At 35.9% G+C, this 21,749-nt stretch overlaps 1 long non-coding RNA gene across 3 annotated transcripts in view; it reads right to left on the reverse strand.

The window, feature by feature from the left end:
* The window catches only part of LOC140627956 (uncharacterized), a 185,491-nt gene that overhangs the window by 37,799 nt on the left and 125,943 nt on the right, over positions 1–21,749 (reverse strand). For 2 of the 3 annotated variants that reach the window (XR_012026431.1, XR_012026432.1), the window contains one exon: positions 3,926–5,288. This is a non-coding gene — a long non-coding RNA (uncharacterized lncRNA). Of the gene's footprint in view, positions 1–3,925; positions 5,289–21,749 lie in introns of those variants that run through there. The other variant, XR_012026433.1, reaches the window with a different exon arrangement.

Genomic DNA, 21,749 nt, shown 5'->3' on the forward strand with positions numbered 1-21,749 from the left:
TGGACTGAAGACAGTCAATTGACTTGAAAGTAACCCCTATGCCTGCACTCATTATTTCTTCTTCCTTCAGCTCCTTGACTAAGAGATCACTGATGACAGCAAACCAAAGCCATACTCTGTCCTTCCACTGGCACTTTTCTGGCCTCAGTATATGCTATTAGGAATCACTCTCTTTCATTAGCACTTCCTTCTTCCATCTCTTAAGACCCAGAGAGTCATGAATACTAGAATCGGGATCGAATTTGTCATACTTGACTCTGCAGTTGGAGAATACTAATGTTAATCAGCCTGATACCCACTCCCACCTGCTATCATGGCAGCTACAGGAAAAGCTGTAGCCAAGGCCAGTAACCCTATGGACCCCAGGACTTAATCCTGATGTCTCAGCTGATTACAAAATACTAGTAGGAGGGCCTACTCTTCTGCCCCCCTTCTGCACACTCCTTGCTCTCACTAACCACATTTTATTCCCTGCCCACCCTGATGATTTCAGCAGGTGTTTTTTTTTCTTTTCCTTTCCTCAGGCCATCTGAAGCAGCCATCATCTGGGAGAAGCCTTGTTGTGAAAGAGTAAATGAAGCCTCAGTGAGTGTTTGGAGTGGCACCCATGTTTTTCTCTGGATATAAGGAGAGAGAAGAAGGCTGTGAAATACCATACTGGAGTAACAGAAATTTGACATTTTAGTAGATAACTGGACCTAGAAACCTACATTAATGAAGGAAGCAAACCTGAGATCTCTGATGTTTGTGAGTGAAGATAGGAATGAACTCCTTATTACCCTTAGTAATGGAGAGAGGGGAGAAAAGTGAGGGAGGTCATAAAATCCTTTATGTCCCTGGAGGAGGCCCTGAGATTTGCTTCATAAACCAGTTTTTAAGGTGGATTAAAGATGAGTTGTTGCACTACTTCCATTGCTCTTGGTGTGAGAGTCTCTGCTAAGCACTCTTCTCAGGTACAGCTGCCTTTGTGAAAATTTCTGTTGTGACCCCTATTGGGAAACAACCCAGAACAAGGTTTGCAACTTAGAAATCTCTGGATCAGTGACAGAGTTTTAAAGGAGTTGAGGACAGAGGACATAGCACAAATAGTATCAAATAGCTCGGATTTTTTCATCTAGGATGGATGGGGTAGGGGCAGAGGGCACAGTGGTTCTAGGCAACTCCAAACACCTGGTAAGGCAGCTATAAGGAAACAGTACAATGAAAGGTCAACCCTTAGACCTATTATTTGTCAATCCCTAGAGCATGATAGAATATCTAACAAGAAGAGCTGCTTTGGAGACAAGTCATAAAAGATTCTTTCATAGAAGAGATTTAGAAGAGGGGAACTTGGGACTCCTGGGTGGCTCAGCAGTTGAGCATCTACCTTCGGCTCAGGGCGTGATCCTAGAGTTCTGGGATCGAGTCCCTGCGAGGAGCCTGCTTCTCCCTCTCCCTATGTCTCTGCCTTCTCTGTGTCTCTCATGAATAAATAAATAAAATCTTTTTTTAAAAAAAGGGGAACTTCCAGTTATGTCATATGGGCATTACAGCTTTTAAAAGCATCTGTTCCCTATATAGGTCATGGAGATTGACACTAATCTCAGCTTGTGTGCTGACTAGGCCAGTATTGACATAGAAGTTTCATGCTCTTGGAGAGATACTGCCACTCTCTTGCTTTGACAGGTGTTCATCTGTAGTATGAGTCCAGTACTTGAAGGAACAAGAGGACAACAAGCATCCAGGGGACAACAGTGTGGTCTTCTAAGTAAAGATGGCAACAGAAAAGATCATGGACTTGGCTAGATTGGGCTGGGCTTGTTTGTTGTTTCAGAATTTTAAAAATACTTATTTTCTTGATGATAAAAGTAACATGATCATTGTTGAAAAATCAGAGGTGTAAATTAAAAAATAAAGAACACCTATAAAAAAAAAAAAAGAACACCTATAATCTTATAACCTAGAAAACAACTCAATATTTGAGTATGTTTCCTTTTAAGTTTTTATTTTAATTCCAGTTCGTATACAGTGTTATATTAGTTTTAGGTGTATAATTTTAAAGCAAAATTGACATCATACTGTGTATGTTGTTCTCCATCTTTTTTCATTTGAAAATAAACAGTGTATTTCCATGTCATTACCATCCTTTGAAAACACAGTATTGTGTTACATAATATTTCATATGGATCTCACAAAATTTAGGTAGATGATTACATGCTCCTGGACATTTTGCATATTACCAGTTTTGCCTATAAAATGTAATAAACATTGTACATTAATCATTATGTACATTCTTAATTATTTCTTTGCAGTAAATTTCTAGAATTGGGATTGCTGAGTTTCAGTGATGAGACCATTATTTGGGCATCTGAAAGATGTTGAATTGTCCCCAATATAGTTGTACAAATTATATTCCCATCAGTGGTGTATAAATGTGTGTATTTCTCTACACATTCATCAAAATATGACCTTTCTCTCTTTTCATAAATCTCTGCTCATTGAATAGGTAAAAATATATATCTGTTCTATTAGAGATTTTTATTTGTAATTTACATACAGTAAAATTCAGCCCTGATTCATAGTCCTATGGTTATTTTTTTTTAAGATTTTACTTTTTTGAGAGCACGCAGGAGCAATGGGGAGGGGCAGAGGGAAAAGCAGACTCTCCACCGGGCAGGGGATGGGGTGAGAGAGGCTGGCTCCATCCCAGGACCCTTAGATCATGACCTGAACTGAAGACCTATGCTTAACCCATTGAGCCACCCAAGCACCCCATTTCTATGGGTTTTGACAAGTATAATCATGTATATATACTACTTTAGTATCATTCAAAAACAGTTTTATTACTAATACTTTCTCTCAATTTTTCTTTTTGTTGTAAACCTCTTTCCCCTTTACCAATCCCTGAAAACCACTGATTTGCTTTCCATCCCTATGGTTTTTCCCTTTCCAGAGGTCATATGATTGAAATCATGCAATATGTAGATATTTTGGTCTGGTTTCTTTCACTTAGTGAAATGCATTTAAGATCCATCCATGTTATGAGAATTATTAGTTTATTCCTTTTTATTGTTATATTTCATTGCATGAATGTACCACAGTTTTTTATCCATTCACTAATTGATGGACATGTAAGATGTTTCCAGTTTGGGCAATTATGAATAAAATTTCTATAAACTTACAGGTACTGGTGTGGTGTGAACATAAATGTTCATTTCTATAGGGTAAATGCCTAGGAGTGGGAATGAGTACCAAGCTTTTCCAAACTTCCTCTGTCATTTTGCATTCCCACCAGTACAAGTTCCAGTTGCTCCACATCTTCCCCAGAACTTGGTATTATTATACATTTTTTAAATGTTTAGCCATTCTGCTAGGTATATAGTGTTATCTCATTGTAGATTTGATTTTCAGTTCTCTAATGGCTTAAGAGTTTGAGCAGCTTTTCATATGCTTATTTGCCATCTGAATATCTTTTTTGGTGAACTATCTGTTCAAATCTTTTACGCCCCTCCCCACTTTCTATTGGGGTGTATTTTTCCTACTATTGAGTGTTTAGATTTCCTTATATATTCTTAATTTTTTTTAAAGATCTACCTGTTTATTTTAGAGGTGGGGAGGGGCAGAGGGAGAGGCAGAGAGAAACCCAAGCAGAATCCACACTGCATGTGGGCCTCTACACAGGGATTGGTGCCATGACCCCAAGATTATGACCTGAGCTGAAACCAAGAGTCAGATGGCCAACCTACTGCACCATGCTGGCACCCCTATTATTTTAAGTTTTTAAAATTCCAGTCAGTTAACATACAGTGTTATATTAGTTTCAGGTGTACAATATAGTGATTTAACACTTTGTACAACACCCTGTGCTCATCACAAGTGTCCTCCTTAATCCCCATCACCTGTTTCACCCAGCCCCTCTCCCCACCCCCACCCCCACCCTGCCCTCCTCCCCTCTGGTAACCATTAGCTTGTTCTCTATAATTAAAGAGTCTGTTTCTTGATTTGTCTCCCTCTCTTACTTTTTTCCCTTTGCTTGTTTGTTTTGTTTCTAAAATTCCACATGTGAGTGAAATCCTCATATATTCTTGATACAAGTCTCTTGCCAGATGTTATTTGGAAATGGGTTTTCTGAGTCTGGCTTGTCTTTCCATTAATAGTACTTTACTCAGAGCAAAAGTTTTTAAGTTAATGAAGTCTACCTTGTCAAATGTAGGACAATGTAAGTTGGGATGGGTATAAATGGAGTTGAAGTGTAAGTGTTCTAAGCCACTTATATTATCCAGGAGGTGTTTAATAGTAACAAATATTTATTGTAAAAGTATGACTCTAAAGGTAGATCTGAAAGATCTATCGTGATCCTTACACTGTGTGATCTCTTCCCCTTAAACGTGGGCAGGATCTGTGTCTTGCTTCTAACCAACAGGGTATGGCAAAGTTGATGGGATGTTACTTCCTTGAAAATGTCATGTGATATTGCATATACATTTAAAAATAGCCTGACAATATACAAAGCATTAATAGAAGTCTGAGGAGAACTTGAAAATCCACCAAGTGAACTAATTCAACACCTTTTCAATTATTGAGAACTCACATATACAAATCAATAGCATACAGAAGATTTACACAACCCAACTCACAAGCCTTACCAAATGGAAATGGAAATATATGCATTTCTGTTTTTAAGAATTCTAGAAATAATCCATTTGAAACATTTGCAACAGTTACAATAACTGATTCTGCATTAGATCAGAAAAAAAATTATTTACTAATGTAAAGAATTGGCATAGGATTCATGCTGTCTTACACACTGCAATTAAGTTATATATTAGTAAAGGTAAATAAAACATCTATGTGTATTTCATAATTTAAAGCACATTTCTAAATACAGTATTTTTCTCTGTTGGGTTTATTTCACTTAGCATTATACTCTGTAGCTCCATCCATGTTGAAAAGGCAAGATTTCATGCTTTTTAATGTCTGAATAATATTCCATTGTGTATATATACTACATTTTCTTTATCCATTCATCTCTGGATGGACACTGGAGTTGCTTCCGTATCTTGGCTATTGTAAAGAATGCAATAAACGGGTTCACATACCTTTTTGAATTAGTGTTTCCATTTTCTGTGGGTAAATATCCAGGAGTAGGGAGTGCCCAGGTGGCTCAGTTGGTTAAGTGTCTGCTTTCAGCTCAAGTTGTGATCTCAGGGTCCTGAGATCAAGCCCCACACCGGACTTCCTGCTCAGTGGGGAGTCTGCTTCTCCCTCTCCTGTCTCCCCAGCTTGTGCACTTGGCTCTCTCTCTCTCTCTGAAATAAGTAAATATTTAAAAATGTATATACCCAGTAGTGGAATTACTGGATCATGTGGTAATTCTTTTAATTTTTTGAGGAACACCCATCCTGTTTTCACCAAGGTTGCAGGTTTTTTCCCCATCAACAGTGCCTGAGGGTTCCTTCTATGGATCAAGTAAGAAATCATGAGGGACATCTTAAAATTTAATGATAATGAAAACACATTAAAAACCTGTGAGACATGGTGAAAGAATGTTCCAAGGGAAATTTAGAGCCTTAAATACTTAAAAAAAAGGGGGGTGAAAAATTAATGAGCCTAGTATCCCAGCTAAGAATATAGTAAGAACTATAGGAAAAGGAAAAAGGAGGTATTAAAGGTAAAAGCATCAGTCCATGAAATATAAAACAGACACATTAGAGAAGATCAGCAAAACCATACCATACATTTAAAAAAAAAAAGTGAGGCAGCCTGGGTGGCTCAGCGGTTTAGCGCTGCCTTCAGTCCAGGGCATGATCCTGGAGACACAGGATCAAGTCCCACGTCAGGCTCCCTGCATGGAGCCTGCTTCTCTGCCTGTGTCTCTGCCTCTCTCTCTTTCTCTGTGTTTCTCATGAGTAAATAAATAAAATCTTTTTAAAAAGTTTTTTTAAAAGTGAAATAAAACCCCACGTTTGTTTAAAATTAATAAGGAGTGCCTGGGTGGCTCAGTCGGTTAAGCATCTGCCTTTGGCTCAGGTCATGATCCCAGAATCCTGGGATTGAGCCCTCCCTCTCCTGCTTCTCCTCCTACTCCTCCTACTTGTGGTCTCTCTCAAATAAATAAAATCTTTTTTTTTTATAAAGAAAAAGAAAAGATTATTCAGGTTCATCATCCCCTTTACCTATCCACCCACCTCCCTTCTGGCAACCACCAGTTTATTCTCTAAGAATCTGCTATTTTGTTTCTTTTTTTCCTTTGTTAATTTGTTTTGTTTTTTAAATTCCACCTAGGAGTGAATTTGTCTTTCTCTGACTTACTTCACTTGGCATTATACCCTGTAGACCCATCCATGTTCCTACAAATGGCAAGATTTTATCCTTTCTTACAACTAAGTGATGTTCCATTTGTGTATCTTTATTCAGTCATCTAGATGGACATGGTTTACTTCCATATTTGGCTATTGCAAATAATGCTTCAAGAAACATAGGAGTGCATGTGTCTTTTCAAATTAGGGTTTTTATAAATAAAAATTTTTTAAAAAGGTGGGGGATCCCTGAGTGGCTCCGCGGTTTAGCACCTGCCTTTGGCCCAGGGCATGATCCTAGAGTCTCGAGATCGAGTCCCACATTGGGCTCCCTGCATGGAGCCTGCTTCTCCCTCTGCCTGTGTCTCTGCCTCTCTCTCTCTCTTTCTGTGTCTCATGAATAAATAAATAAATTTAAAAAAAAAACAAATTAGGGTTTTTATTTTCTTTAGGTACAATGTTTTCTACTCATAATTTTTATTTTATTTTTTTTAAAGAATTTCATTTATTTATTTATGATAGTCACACAGAGAGAGAGAGAGGCAGAGGCACAGGCAGAAGGAGAAGCAGGCTCCATGCACCGGGAGCCCGACGTGGGATTCGATCCCAGGTCTCCAGGATCGCGCCCTGGGCCAAAGGCAGGCGCCAAACCGCTGCGCCACCCAGGGATCCCTACTCATAATTTTTAAAATGAGAACTATTCTAAACTGACCAAAAACAAGTTAATAATAATGTGCTCATTATCTTGAATGATGATAGTTTCACATATGTAAAAACTTATCAAATTGTACATTTTAGACATATGCACTTTATTATATGTCCATTATTTTTTAGACATTTTATTTATTTAAGAGACAGATCATGAGCAGGGAGGAAGGGTCCTAACTCGGGACTGGATCCCAGGACCCTGGGATCATGACCTGAGCCAAAGGCAGACGCTTAACCGACTGAGCTACCCAAGTGCCCCTATTATATGTCAAATATACCTAATGTCAATTCTGTTAATACCTTATATCAATTCTGACTTTAAAAAAAAACACCACTTAAAGGAAAAGAAATGTCAAGACAAAGGTTGGGAGAAAAAAACAAAATTAAACATCTGATAAAGAACTTATATCCCAATTAAAATAACAGTTTATCAACATTGCTGCCTGAAATAACAGGGAAAGAAGAAAATGTGTAAGGTGTTAAAGTTGTTGCCTGGTTTTTTTGATGCTTATGATGAAATGTGAAGGATGAAACTAAAAGGAGTATTAGTCACTAAGGAGTTTAGACCTAATGATTTGAACATTTTTTAGCATTCCCTGAAAGCCAAATATGTTAAAGTTAAGTAATGGCTTCTACGTAATGATCAAATCCAGGGTTTTGCCAGGAAAATATGGTCTCAAGGTGAAGCTGAAGCTATGGCTCTAAAATTTTTTGTCAAGGTATCAGAGAGATAAAATATTGTGCCTCAGAATATTAAGTTGGACAAAAGCACTTTAAAGAGCTTAAGAGTGTGCTTAGGAGAATTTCTTCATCAAACAATAGGGCTTTTAAGAAATGTAAAGACTATATTATACAAACCTCCCAAAAGAAAATCAGAGTGAAGAAAAGCTGAATGGAAGAGATTTCAGGGTGTGATGTGTATTTACAGATCAAAAATGATTTCGAAAGAATTTTCTTTTCAGACACATCACCAACTTTTAATGACAAGGACAGAAACACCACAAAAAGAAAAACAGGACTTTGGACCCCCAAAACCTTTTGCAAAAGCTACACAGTTGAAAATACAGGCTGCCTATCATATTTAAAAAAGGAAGGATAACATAGAGGTTGGAACAAAGAACCTGAGAGAGAACCATGGAAAATTACTTTTGGGCAGTAATGGGACCACGTCCTAATAAAGAAACTTATACAATTTTCCTGCTTACATTTCAGAATTTCTATGTATTCCTTTGTGCCTCACATTTTTTCCCTATTTGAATAGGAATGTCAATGGGGTTTTCTTTAGATACAGTCTCACCCTGTGTGTTGAATAAATGAAATGTACACAACTTCAAATTCTGGGGAACCATACTTGAGGTTATTTATTTAACAAAGTACACCTGAGAAACTTCATCTGCATATGAATCTGATTTAGATGATGAAATCATAGGCTTTGAGCTAATGGTGTAATGAGATGTAATGAGAGGAGGCTTTTGTGGGCCTTGGTAGGAGTTGAGTGTATTTTGCATGTGGGAGGGTTGTAAATAACTTGTGGCCATAGAAAAGCATATAGGGTTTTTAAATTCAGATAAATTTTACATGACATAAAATTCACCATTTTAAATAATTCAGTGGTTTTTGGTATATTCACTAGTGCAACCATCACCACTATCTAACTTCAGATCATTTCAATGGACAACCCCCCAAAAGAACCATACCTACTAGCAGTTAGTCCAAATTCATCTTTCCTCTCATATGCTAGCAATTACTAATCCATTCTATGTCTATGAATTTGTCTATTCTGATTATTTCAGAATAATGGCCTTTTGTATCTATTTTTCTTAGTGTAATGTTTTCAAGGTTTATCTATGTTGCAGCATGTATCAGCACTTCATTTCTTTTTATTGCTGAATAATATTCCACTGTATGGTTATGCCACATTTTGTTTATCCACTCAAGAGTTGATGGACATTTAGGTTGTTTTCATTTTTGGCTATTATGAATAATGCTGCTATAAACCATCATGTTTACATGTATATATACAAAATGCTACAAGTATAAGGGAAAAGGTGTCATAAGCCCAAAATATAATAATACTGTCTTTTACATTTACCTATTTAGTTATCTTTCCTGCTGTTCTTCATTTCTTTATGTGGAGTTGAGTTACCATCTAGTATCCTTTCATATCAGCATAAAGGACTCCTTTTTTTACCATTTGTGGAAGGGCAGCTCTGGTAGTGACAAACTGGGTTTTTATAGGTCTGGGTATCCCTTAATTTCTCCTTCATTTTTCATTGTGGTAAAGTATATGTAATCTTTTAATCATTTTAACCATTTGTAAGATTCAGTGGCATTAAATATATTCCACAATGTTCTATAAGGATCACCACTAAATCAATACCCAAAACTTTTTCATCATCCCAACAAAAACTCTCTACCAGGTAAACAAAGACTTGCCCTTCCCCCATTCCAGTCCCTGGTAACCTCTATTCTACCATCAGTCTCTATGAATTTGCCTATTCTAGGTATGTCTAAAAGTGAAAGGACACAATATTTGTCATCTGTGTCCAGCTCATTTCACTAAGCATAATGTTTTCAAGGCTCACCCATGTTATATCACACATCAAAATTTCATTCCTTTTTATGAGTGAATAATATTCTATTCATGCTGGTTCCATCTTTTGGTTATTGTGAATACAGCTGCTATGAACATTGTACAAGTATCTGTTTGAGTCCATGTTTTGAATTCTTTTGGATATATGCCTAGGAGTGGAATTGCCGTGTCATATGGTAGTTCAATGTTGAGCCTTTTGAGAAGTTGCCAAGCTATTTTCCACAGCAATTCTGCGTTTTTACATTTCCACCAGCAGTGAATTCACAAGAGTTCCAAATTCTTCATATCCTTGCCAACACTTGTTTTCTTTTTTTAACTATAGATCCTTATAGGTGTGAAATAGCATCTCATTTTAGTTTTTATTTACATTTCCCTAGTGATGCATAATGTTAAGCATCTTTTCATGAGCTTATTGGAAATTTATTTCTTTTTTTAAAATAAATTTATTTTTTATTGGTGTTCAATTTACCAACATACAGAATAACACCCAGTGCTCATCCCGTCAAGTGCCCCCCTCAGTGCCCGTCACCCATTCACCCCCACCCCCCACCGTCCTCCCTTTCCACCACCCCTAGTTCGTTTCCCAGAGTTAGGAGTCTTTATGTTCTATCTCCCTTTCTGATATTTCCCACACATTTCTTCTCCCTTCCCTTATATTCCCTTTCACTATTATTTATATTCCCCAAATGAATGAGAACATACACTGTTTGTCCTTCTCCGATTGACTTCTTTTTTAAAAAAACATTTTATTTATTCATTCATAGAAACACAGAGAGAGAGAGAGAGAGAGAGAGGCAGAGACACAGGTAGAGGGAGAAGCAGGCTCCATGCAAGGAGCCTGATGTGGGACTCGATCCCGGATCTCCAGGATCATGCCCTGGATGGAAGACGGCACTAAACCGCTGAGCCACCTGGGCTGCCCTGGCAATTTATTTCTTATTTGGAAAAATGTCAGTCATTTGCCCAATTTTGAATTGGGTTTTCTTTTTGTTGTTGAATTTTGGGTGTTCTTTAAATATCCTGGATACTAATCTCTTATCAGATATATGGTTTAAAGGTTGTTTTTCTGGTTTCTTGATAGCATCCTTTGATGTACAAAATTTCCTAATTTTCATGAAATCCAATTTGTTCTTTCATTCGTTTCTTGTGTGTTTGGTATCACATCCATGAAATCACCAGATCCAATGTTATCAGGATTTTCTGCAGGGTTTTCTTCTAAGAGTTTTGTAGTTTTACCTTATAATTCTAGGTCTTTCATGCATTTTTTAGTTAATTTGTGTATATGTTGTAAGTTAAAGATCTAATTTTTTCTTTTATTTGTAAATATCCAGTTTTTAAAGCACATTTGTGAAAACTGTCTTTTCTCTCACTGAATGGTCTTGGCAACTTTGTAAAAAATGAATTAATCATATATGTGAGAGTTTATTTCTGGGATTTTTGTCCTATCCCATTGTTCTATATGTCTATCCATAATAACTCTACCATACTGTTTTACTTACCGTAGCTTTGTAGTAAGTTTGGAAGTTCAGAATTCTGAGTCCTCTGAATTTATTCATTTCTTTCTAGATTGTTTGGACTAACATGGGTCTCCTGAGATTTTATATGAATTTTAGGATAGGTTTTTCTATTTCTACAAAGAGAGTCATGGAAATTTTGATATGGATTACATTGAATCTGTAGATTATCTTGGGTAGTATTCTCATCTTAATAATATTAAGTCTTTCAATCCATAAACACAAGATGTCTTTGCAATTATTTAGATCTTCTTTAATTTCATTCAGCAACGTTTTATAGTTCTCAGTGTACAAGTCTTTTGCCTCCTTGGCTAGATTTACTCCTAATGATTTATTTTTTTATTTTTTTACAGGTCTCATTTAGGAAAGTATGCACCAAACACATTAAAATTTCTTTTTTTAAACAAATGACAAAGACTTAGTTTACCAGTTTCACTTTTTTAAACGTAAGCTTAATGTTAAATATTTAAACAACTGTCAAAACTTGCTAAGTTGCCAGTATTCACACGCAACTAGAAAAATCCTCAATTTACATTAAGCCAGACTTGTATTACCATTAATAAATTAATATTTTTCACTACTAAATACTAAAAATAATTGAAATTATTTTTATGGGAGATTCATCCTGGCACTATTAACTAGAACACTGGCACTACTTAGCTCACATTTGAAACACAGTGGAAAAGCAGGTCTGTGCTGGTGTTCATGAATCAAAAAGCAAAGTACATATAGAGATTTACAACAATTTCAAAGATTAAAAAAATGCTACTATCATCTCAACAATAAACCCAAAAGTCTATGACAAATAGGGGCTCTGTTGAGCTGTTCATAAAAACTTTAGATGAGGCGCACTTATACTGAGAGTTGAATTCTTTTGAAATCTTTTTTTTAATGTTCCTGTTAATCTTCAAATGATGCTTATTATAGTTTAATATTTCTGTTAACTGCATGCATTGAATTACATGTTACCCAAGTATAGCCACTGCTTCTTGCCATTTATTGTTAAGAACTTCAGCTGATCCTCTTTCTTTTTCTTGAGCATTTTTGACAATTCTCTTTGTAGTAATTTCTCTGCCATGAGCCATTTTAGTAGAAGCTGATATAGATTTAAAGTTGCTCATCCCACTACCACCAAATGACATGGAAGAAAATGAAGTGAGCCCCCCACCCCCATTTCTGACCTAGTAAAACAAAGGAAGTAAATCCTGAATCCAAAGAGAAAAAACTCACCTCCAAAAAGCAAAAATCCACTGAAGGCAGAGAAAAACAACCCTGTGCCTTATCTCCTGCTCCCACAGTGAGGGGGCTCTTTTGATTCCCAGAAAAGTCTTCAAAAGGGTTTCTGAGGAAGCCAGATGAAAACAGGGGTCTTCCACCACAAAATTCCCTGAAAAGTCATCTGGATTATGGAACATTAAGCCAAACTGAAGCAGACTGCCAAAAAGACTTCTTACATTTCCACCTCCATAATTTATTCTTTCTTTGCATATTTGTCATAGATGTCTCATTTTTAAGAATCTGTTAACACTTTATATGCCTCAGCCACCTGTTTGAATTTTCTCTCTGCTGCTTCTTTATTCTTGGGATTTTTATCTGGATGCCATTTCAGTGCCAGTATCCAATATGCCTTCTTATTATTCTTGGCTGAAGCGTGTCTCTGCATGCCTAAGAACATCATAGTAATTCATATGCTTTAACAGGCTGTTGGAATGAGTCTGAATATGCAGGAGCAATTAGCAGAAAAGAGGAATAATGGGGTGGCAGCCTGGGTCTCCCTTCGGTTCTGGCATAGCTGCTCTGATGACAATATCAGAGGCCACAGCTTCTTCTGCTTTACTCCCTTTAGATCTAATGTTTTAAAATATTATAAATGGAACTGCATTCTTCATTTTTGGAATGTTTGTTGCTGGCATACAGAAATACAAATTATTTTTATGTGTTGATTTGTACCCTGCAACTTTTAAGAATTTGTCTTTTGGTTCTAGTAGCTTTCTAGTGGATTCTTTGGGATTTTCTAAAAATTGGATCATATAATCTATGAATATAGGTAGTTTTGCTCCTTTATTTCCAGTTCTGATGCCCTTTCCTTTTTTCTTATCTAATAGCTCTGACTAGTACTTCTGGTAAAACATCGAATTGCAAATGGTGACGATGGGCATTTTTGTCTTCCTAGTGACATTAGGAGTACAGTTTTCATTGTTTCACCACTGAATATGTTAATTGTGAGATTCTCGTAAGTGCCCTTTCTTACATTGAGAAATTTCCCCTCTACTACTTTTCTGAGAGTGTATATCATGAAAGTGTGTTGGACTTTGTCAAATGCCTTTCCTGAATCAATTAAGATGATCATCAGGATTTCTTCTTTTGCTCTACCCATGCGATATCTTACCTTGATTTCCTTATGTTGAAACACCCTTGCATAGCTGAGATAAATTCCACTTGGTCATGGTGAGTGATCCTTTTAACATGCTACTGGATTTGGTTCACTAATATTTTGTTGAATACTTTTGCATCTATATTCATAAAGGATATTGATTTGTAACTTTCTTTCTTGTGGTGTTTTTAAAAATTATTTATTTATTTGAGAGACGAGGGGAAGGGCAGAGGGAGGGGAAGGGAGAGGATCTCCAGCAGACTCCCTGCTGAGCAAGGAGACCCATGATCCCACAACCCTGAGATTATGACCTGAGCTGAAACCAAGAGTCAGACACCCAACCCACTGAGCCACCCAGGTGCTCCTCTTGTAATGTTATTATTTGACGTGGGATCAGAGTAATGCTGGCCTTATGGAATAAGGTAGGAAGTGTCCTCTTCTCTTAATTTTTTGAAAGAGTTCTAAAAGTACTGGTATTATATCTTCTTTAAATGTTTAGAGAAATCACCAGTGAAGCCATGTAATTCAGGATTTTATTTTGCTGGAGGGTTTTATGTTAGTTATTCAGTTACTTGTTATGTGTCTATTGAGATTTTCTATTTCTTCTTGAGTTAGTTTAATTAAGTTGTGTATTTCAAGGAATTTGTCCATTCTTCTGTCATCTAATTTGTTGATGTACAATTTTAAATTCCAGTTAATATATAGTATGTTAATTATATTAGTTTCAAGTGTACAATTTAGTGATTCAACATTTTTCTAACAATTCATTTAATTTTGTTAAAGTCAGTAGTAATGTTGCCACTTTCATTTCTCATTTTAGTTATTTGTGTCTTCTTTTTCTTAGTCTAGCTAACCATTTGGTGATTTTGTTTTACTTTTCAAAGAATCATCTTTTGATTTCATTTATTTTCTTTATCAGTCTTTATTTTGTTTATCATCACTTTAATCTTTATTATTTCCTTTTTCCTATTAACTTTGGGCTAGTTCAGTCTTCCTTTTCTGGTCCCTTTCGGGTTGAAATAAGATTATTGATTTGAGATCTTAATTCTTTTTTGATGTAGACATTCACAGCTATAAATTTCCCTCTGAGAACTGTTTTGTCTTCATCCCATTGTTTTGATATGTCTTGTTTTCATTTACTCTTGTCTCTAGGTATTTTTTAATTTCCCTTGTAAATGCTTCTTTGACCTATTGATTGTTTATGTTGTTTAATATATTTATGTATTTTCTAGTTTCTTCTGTTATAGATTTCTAACTTTATCCTGTCATGGTCAGTTAATATGTTTTATATCATATCCATCTTTGTACATCAATTGAAACTTGTTTTGTGGTTGACTATGTACTCTATCCTGGAGAATATTCCATGTGCCTATGAGAAAATGCTTATTCTCCCATTCTTGAGTTGAGTGTACTTTATATGTGTGTTAGTTTTATTTGGTCCAGTGAGTTGTTTGAGTCTTCTCTTTATTATCTTCTGTTTGGTTGCTCTATCCATTATAGAAAGTTCTTATTGAAGAATTGTTTCTCTCTTCAATTCTGTTGATTTTTGCTTGATATATTTTGAAGGCTCTGTTATTAGGAGGGTAATTGTTACATCCTCCTCATATAGATGTCCAACAAACACATGAAAAGATGTTCACCATCACTGATCATCAGGGAAACGCAAATCAAAACCACAATGAGATATCACTTCATGCCTATCAGAATGGCTGGAATCAAACAAACAAGAAATAACAAATGTTGCCAAAGATGTGGAAATGTCAATTGGTACATCCACTGTGGAAAAACAGTGTGAAGTTTCCTCAAAAAGTTAAAAATAAAAAAAAATAAAATAAATAAATAAATAAAAGTTAAAAATAGAAATACTATATAATCCAATAATACCACTACTGGGTATTTACTGAAATTAAATTAAAACACTAATTTGAAAAGATATATACACCTCTTTGTTTATTGTAGCATTATTTACCATATATATATTATTTACTATATATATATATATATATATATATATACACACACACACACACACATACATACACACGAACACACACACAGAGGAATAAAAGTTACAGCATAAGGAATATATTCAATGATATTTTGATAGTGTTGTATGAGGACAAATGGTAGCAATTTTTTAGAAGTTTTTATTTAAATTACAGTTAATAGACAGTTAGTATGTTAATTATATTAGTTTCAGGTGTACAATTTAGTGATTCAACACTTACATATGACACCCAGTGCTCATTAGAACAAATGCACTCCTTAATCCCCATCACCTATTTAACCCATCCCTCCCACCCACCTCCCTTCTAGTAATCATCAGTTTGTTCTTTATAGTTAGGAGTCTATTCTTGGTTTGCCTCTCTTTTTTTCCCCTTTGCTCATTTGTTTTGTTTCTTAAATTCTACATATAAGTGAAATCATATTGTATTTGTCTTTCTCTAACTTATTTCACTTAGCATAATGCTCTCTAGCTTCATTCACATAGTTGCAAATGGCAAGATTTCACTCTTTTTATGGCTGAGTAATGTTAATATAGTACATATATACACAACACTTATTTACCCATTCATTGGTTGATAGACTTTTAGACTCTTCATATTTTGGCTATTTGGACATTGCTGCTGTAAACATTAGGGTGCGTGTGCCCATTCAAATCAGTATTTTTGTATCCTAGTAGTGCAATTGCTGGGTCGTAGGATAGCTCTATTTTTATTTTTATTTATTTTTATCTTTTAACTTTTTGAGGAACCTCCATGCTATTTTCCACAGTGGCTGCACCAGTTTGCATTCCTACCAACAGCGTAAGAGAGTTCCCCTTTCTCTACATCCTCACCATATCTGTTATTTCCTGTGTTGTTCATTTGAGCCATTCTGACACATGTGAGGTGGTATCTCATTGTAATTTTGATTTGTATTTCCCTGATGATAAGTGATGTTGAGCATCTTTTCATGTGTCTGTTAGCCATCTATATGTCTTCTTTGGAGCAGAAGTGTACATCCCCTCCATCTATTTCCCCCATCCCCCAACCCACCTCCCTTCTGTTAACCATCTGTTTATTCTCTCTGGGTTTTGTTTTCTTTTCTTTTCTTTTTGGTCTCTCTCTCTTTTTTCTTCCCTTTGTTCATTTGTTTGATTTTTCTTAAATTCCACATATGAATGAAATCAAATGGTATTTGTCTTTCTCTGACTAGCTTATTTGACTTAGCATTATACCATTTAGATACATCCATGTTGTTGCCAATGGCAGGATTTCATTAATTTTATAGCTGAATAGTATTCCATCTTCTTTATCCATTCATTAATCCATGGACACTTGGGCTGCTTTCATAGTTTGGCTATTGCAAATAATACTGCAATAAACATAGGGTGCATATATCACTTTGACTCAGTGTTTTCATATTTGTGTAAAAACCTGGTGATTGGGCAGCCCCGGTGGGGCAGCGGTTTAGAGCCACCTGCAGCCGAGGGCATGATCCTGGAGACCCTGGATCGAGTCCCACGTCAGGCTCTCTGCATGGTGCCTGCTTCTCCCTCTGCCTGTGTCTCTGCCTCTCTCTCTCTCTTTCTGTGTCTCTATGAATAAATAAATTTAAAAAATCTTTAAAAAAACCCTGGTGATTACTGGATCATATGGTAATACTATTATTAACTTATTGAGGAACCACTATAACTTTCCATAGTGGCTGCACCAGTTTGCATTCCCACCAACAGTGCATGACTGTTCCCCTTTCTCCATATTCTTGCCAACACTTGTTTCTTGTGTTTCATTTTAGCCATTCTGACAGGTGTGAAGTGACACCTCATTGTGCTTTTGATTTGATTTCACTGATGATGAGTGTTGTTGAGCATCTTTTCTGTGTTTTTTGGCCATCTGTATGTCTTCTTTGGAGATATGTCTGTACATGTTTTTACTTGGATTATTTGTATATTTTGTGTTGACTTGTATAAGTTCTTTATATATTTTGGATACTAATCCTTTCTTAAAAGATTTATTTATTTATTTAAAAGAAAGAGGGAGACAAGCAGACTCCCCACTGAGCAGGGGGGCCTGATGCAGGGCTCATTTCCAGTACCCTGAGATCATGACCCAAGCCGAAATCAAAAGTTGATGCTTAACCAAGTGAGCCACCCAGGCACTCCAGTAGGTTTTCTTTTAGTTTTGTTCATTGTTTCCTTTGTTGTCAAAAAACTTTATTTTTATGCAGTCCCAATAGTTTATTTTCACTTTTGTTTTCCTTGCATCAGAAGTCATATCTATAAGATGTTGTTATGGCCAATGTCTGAGAACTTACTGCCTGTGCTCTCTTCTAGGACTTCATGATTTCGGGTCTCACATTTAGGTATTTAATTCATTTTGAGTTTACTTTTGTGTATGATGTAAGAAAGCGGTCTAATTTCTTTCTTCTACATGTAACTGTCCAGTTTTCCTGGGGCACCATTTGTTGAAGCAACTGTCTTTTTTTCCCATTGCATATTCTTGCCTCCATTGTTGAAGATGAATTAATCATGTAATCACTGGTTTATATCTGGGATTTATATTCCATTCCATTGATCTATGAGTCTATTTTATGCCAGTACCATATTCTTTTGATTACTACAGCTTTGTTATATGAGTTAAAATCTGGAATTACAATACTTCTGGGTTTGTTTTTCCTTCTTTTTTTTTAAGATTTTATTTATTCATGACAGACACAGAGAAAGAGAGAGAGGCAGAGACACAGGCAGAGGGAGAAGCAGGGCTCCCTGCAGGGAGCCTGAGGTGGGACTCCATCCCCAGTCTCCAGGGTCACACCCTGGGCTGAAGGCGGCGCTAAACCACTGAGCCACTCAGGCTGCCCGTGGGTTTGTTTCTTTGTTTTTCAAGATTGCCCTAGCTATTTGGGGTATTTGTGATTCCATACAAATATTAGGATTGTTTCCTCTAGTTCTATGAAAAATGCTGTTGGTATTTTTTTTTTTTTTTTTTTGCTGTTGGTATTTTGATAGAGATTCCATTAAATGTGTAGATTGCTTTGGATAGTATAGACATTTTTACAATATTTGTTCTTCCAACCCATGAGCATTTGTCTTTCCATTTGTTGATGTCATCCTCAATTTCTTTTTTTTTAAGATTTTATTTATTGATGAGAGACACAGAGAGAGGCAGAGACATAGGCAGAGGGAGAAGCAGGCTCCATACAGGAAGCCCGATGTGGGACTCGATCCCAGGACTCTGGGATTATACCCTGAACCAAAGGCAGATGCTCAACCACTGAGCCACTCAGGTGTCCCTTCAATTTCTTTTATCAGTGTTTTATAGTTTCCATAGTACAGGTCTTTCACTTCCATGGTTAAGTTTATTCCTAGGTATTTTATTATTTTTGCACAATTGTAAAAAGGAGTTTTCTTAATTTCTCTTTCTGCTGATTCATTAAAAACACAAATTCAAAATGATATATGCACCCCTATGTTTATTACACCATTATTTTTAATAGCCAAGATAGGGAAGCAGTCTAAATGTCCATCAATAAACGAATGGATAAGAAAGATGTGGTATATATATAATGAAGATGATGTATTATATTGATTGATATGCAAATGTTGAACCACCTTTGTGTCCCTGGAATAAATCCTACTTGATTGTGGGAGAGGATTTTTTAATGTATTGTTGAATTCAGAGTAATGTCTTCATATAAATTTGGAAGCTTTCCTTCCTTTTCTATCTTGGAATACTTTGAGAAGAATATGTATAAACTTTTTAAGTGTATGGCAGAATTCACCAAATTCTGGTCTTAGAATTTCATCTGGTCCTGTTCAAATTTTCTATTTTCCCTGTTTCAGTTTTGTGAGGTTGTGTTTCTAGGAATTTATTCATTTCTTCCTCGTTGTCCAATTTTTTTGGCATATAGTTTTTTATAATATTCTCTTAAAATCCTTTGTTTCTGTGGTGTTGGTTGTTATTTATCCTTAATTTCTGATTTTATTTGAGTCCTCTCTCATTTTTTCTTGATAAGTCTGGCTAAAGAGTTCTCAATTTTATCATTCCAAATAACTGGCTCTTGGTTTCATTGATCTTTTCCATTTTTCTTTGTCTCTAGTTTATTTCTGCTCAAATCTTTATTATTTCCTTTACTACCTTTGGCCTTTGTTTATTTTTAAAAAGATTTATTTTAAAAATAAATATTTAGGGAGAGGGAGAGAGAAAAAAATGGGAGAGGAGCAGAGGAAGAGAATCTCAAGCCAACTCTCCCCCCCGCCCAGCACAAAGCCCAACATGGAGCTCAATCCCATGAAACCTGAGATTATGACCTGAGCCAAAACCAAGAATCAGATGCCCAACTGACTGAACTATCCCAGTGCCCCTGCTCATTCTTTTTTCTATCTCCTTGAGGTTTAACATTAGGTTGTTTATTGGAGATTTTTCTTGTTCCTTGAACTAGGTCTATATTGCTATAAACTTCCTTTTTAAAACTGCTTCTCTTGCATCCTAAAGGTTTTGACCATTGTGTTTTCACTTCCTTTTGTCTAAGAAATTTTTAAAATTTCTTCTTTGATTTGTTGGTTCACCTATTCATTGTTTAATAGCATTTTGTTTAGCCTTCATATATCTGTGTTCCTTCCAGATTTTTTCTTGCAATTGATTTCTAGTTTCAAACTGCTGTGGTCAGAAAGGATGCTTGATATGATTTCAATCTTTTAAAATTACTTGATAATTGTTCTGTTGCCTAACATATGATTTCTTCTGGAAACTGTTCCATGTGCACTTGAAATGAATGTGTATTCCTCTGTATTTTTATTCAATGTTCTGTATATATCTATGAGGTCATTCTGTTCTAATGTGTTGTTCAAAGCCTCATTTTCCTTACTGATTTTCTGTCTGGATGATCTGTCCATTGATGTAAGTAGGGTGTTAATATCCACTACTATTATTATATTACTGTGAATTTCTACTTTTATGTTTGTTCACATTTTTTTAATCTATCATGGTGTCCCCATGCTTCTTGCATAGATATTTATCAGTTATACTCCGTTCTTCATCTGATCTCTTTATCATCATGTACCACCTTTCTCTCTTGCTACAGTCTTTGTTTTAAAGTCTATTTTGTCTGATATAAGTAATGCTACCCCCGATTATTTTTTTGCTTCCATTTGCATGGTGTATGGTTTTCTATTCCTTCACTTTTATTCTGTGTGTGTCTTCAGATCTGAAGTGAATCTTTTGCAGGCAGCATATAGATGAGTTTTCTTTTTTTTCTTATTTTTCTACTTTATTTTTTATTAGTTTCAGTTGTACAATTTAGTGATTCAATATTTCCATACAATACTCAGTGCTCATCACAACAAGTACACTCCTTATCCCCACCACCTATTTAACTCATCTCTCACCCACCTCCCCTCTGGTCACCATTAGTTTGTTCTCAATAGTTAAGATTCTGTTTCTTCGTGTACCACATCTCTTTCTCTCATTCCCCCCCCCCCATTTGCTCATTTGTTTCTTAAATTCCACATATGAGTGAAATCACATACTATTTGTCTTTCTTTGATTGACTTATTTTGCTTAGCATAATACTCTCTAGCTCCATCCATGTCATTGCAAATGGCAAGATTTCATTACTTTTTATAGTTAATATTCACACACACACACACACACACACACACACACACATCACATCTTCTTTACCCACTCTTTGGTCAAACTGTTTCCACAGCTTAGCTACTGTAGATAAAGCTATAATGAGCATTGGGGTGCATATATCCCTTTGAATTAGTATTTTTTTATTCTTTGGGTAAATAACTAGTAGTGCAATTACTGGATCACAATAGTAGTTCTATTTTTAACTTTTTGAGGAACCTCCATAGTGTTTTCCAGAGTGGCTGCGCCAGTTTGCATTCCCACCAAAACTGCAAGAGGGTCCCTAAAAACATTAGGGACCTAATGTCCCATCCTAATGTAACCTCAAAGACAGAAAAAAAAGTGGTTGCAGATCTCATATTTAGGTCTTCAATCCATTTTGAATGTATTTTTTATGTGGTGTAAGTAAGTGGTCCAGTTTCATTCTTTTGCATGTTGCTATCTAGTTTTCCCAATACCATTTGTTGAAAAGGCTATCTTTTTCCCATTGGATATTCTTTCCTGTTTTGTCATAATTGTGGGTTTATTCTGGATTTTCTGTTCTGTTCTTGTGCCAGTACCTATGTGTCTGTTTTTGTGCCAGTACCATACTGTTTTGATCACCACAGTATTTGTAATATAACTTGAAGTCCAGAATTGTGATGCCTCCAGCTTTGCCTTTCT

Source organism: Canis lupus, chromosome X (assembly GCF_048164855.1).
Source record: "Canis lupus baileyi chromosome X, mCanLup2.hap1, whole genome shotgun sequence".
Taxonomy (NCBI): domain Eukaryota; kingdom Metazoa; phylum Chordata; class Mammalia; order Carnivora; family Canidae; genus Canis; species Canis lupus.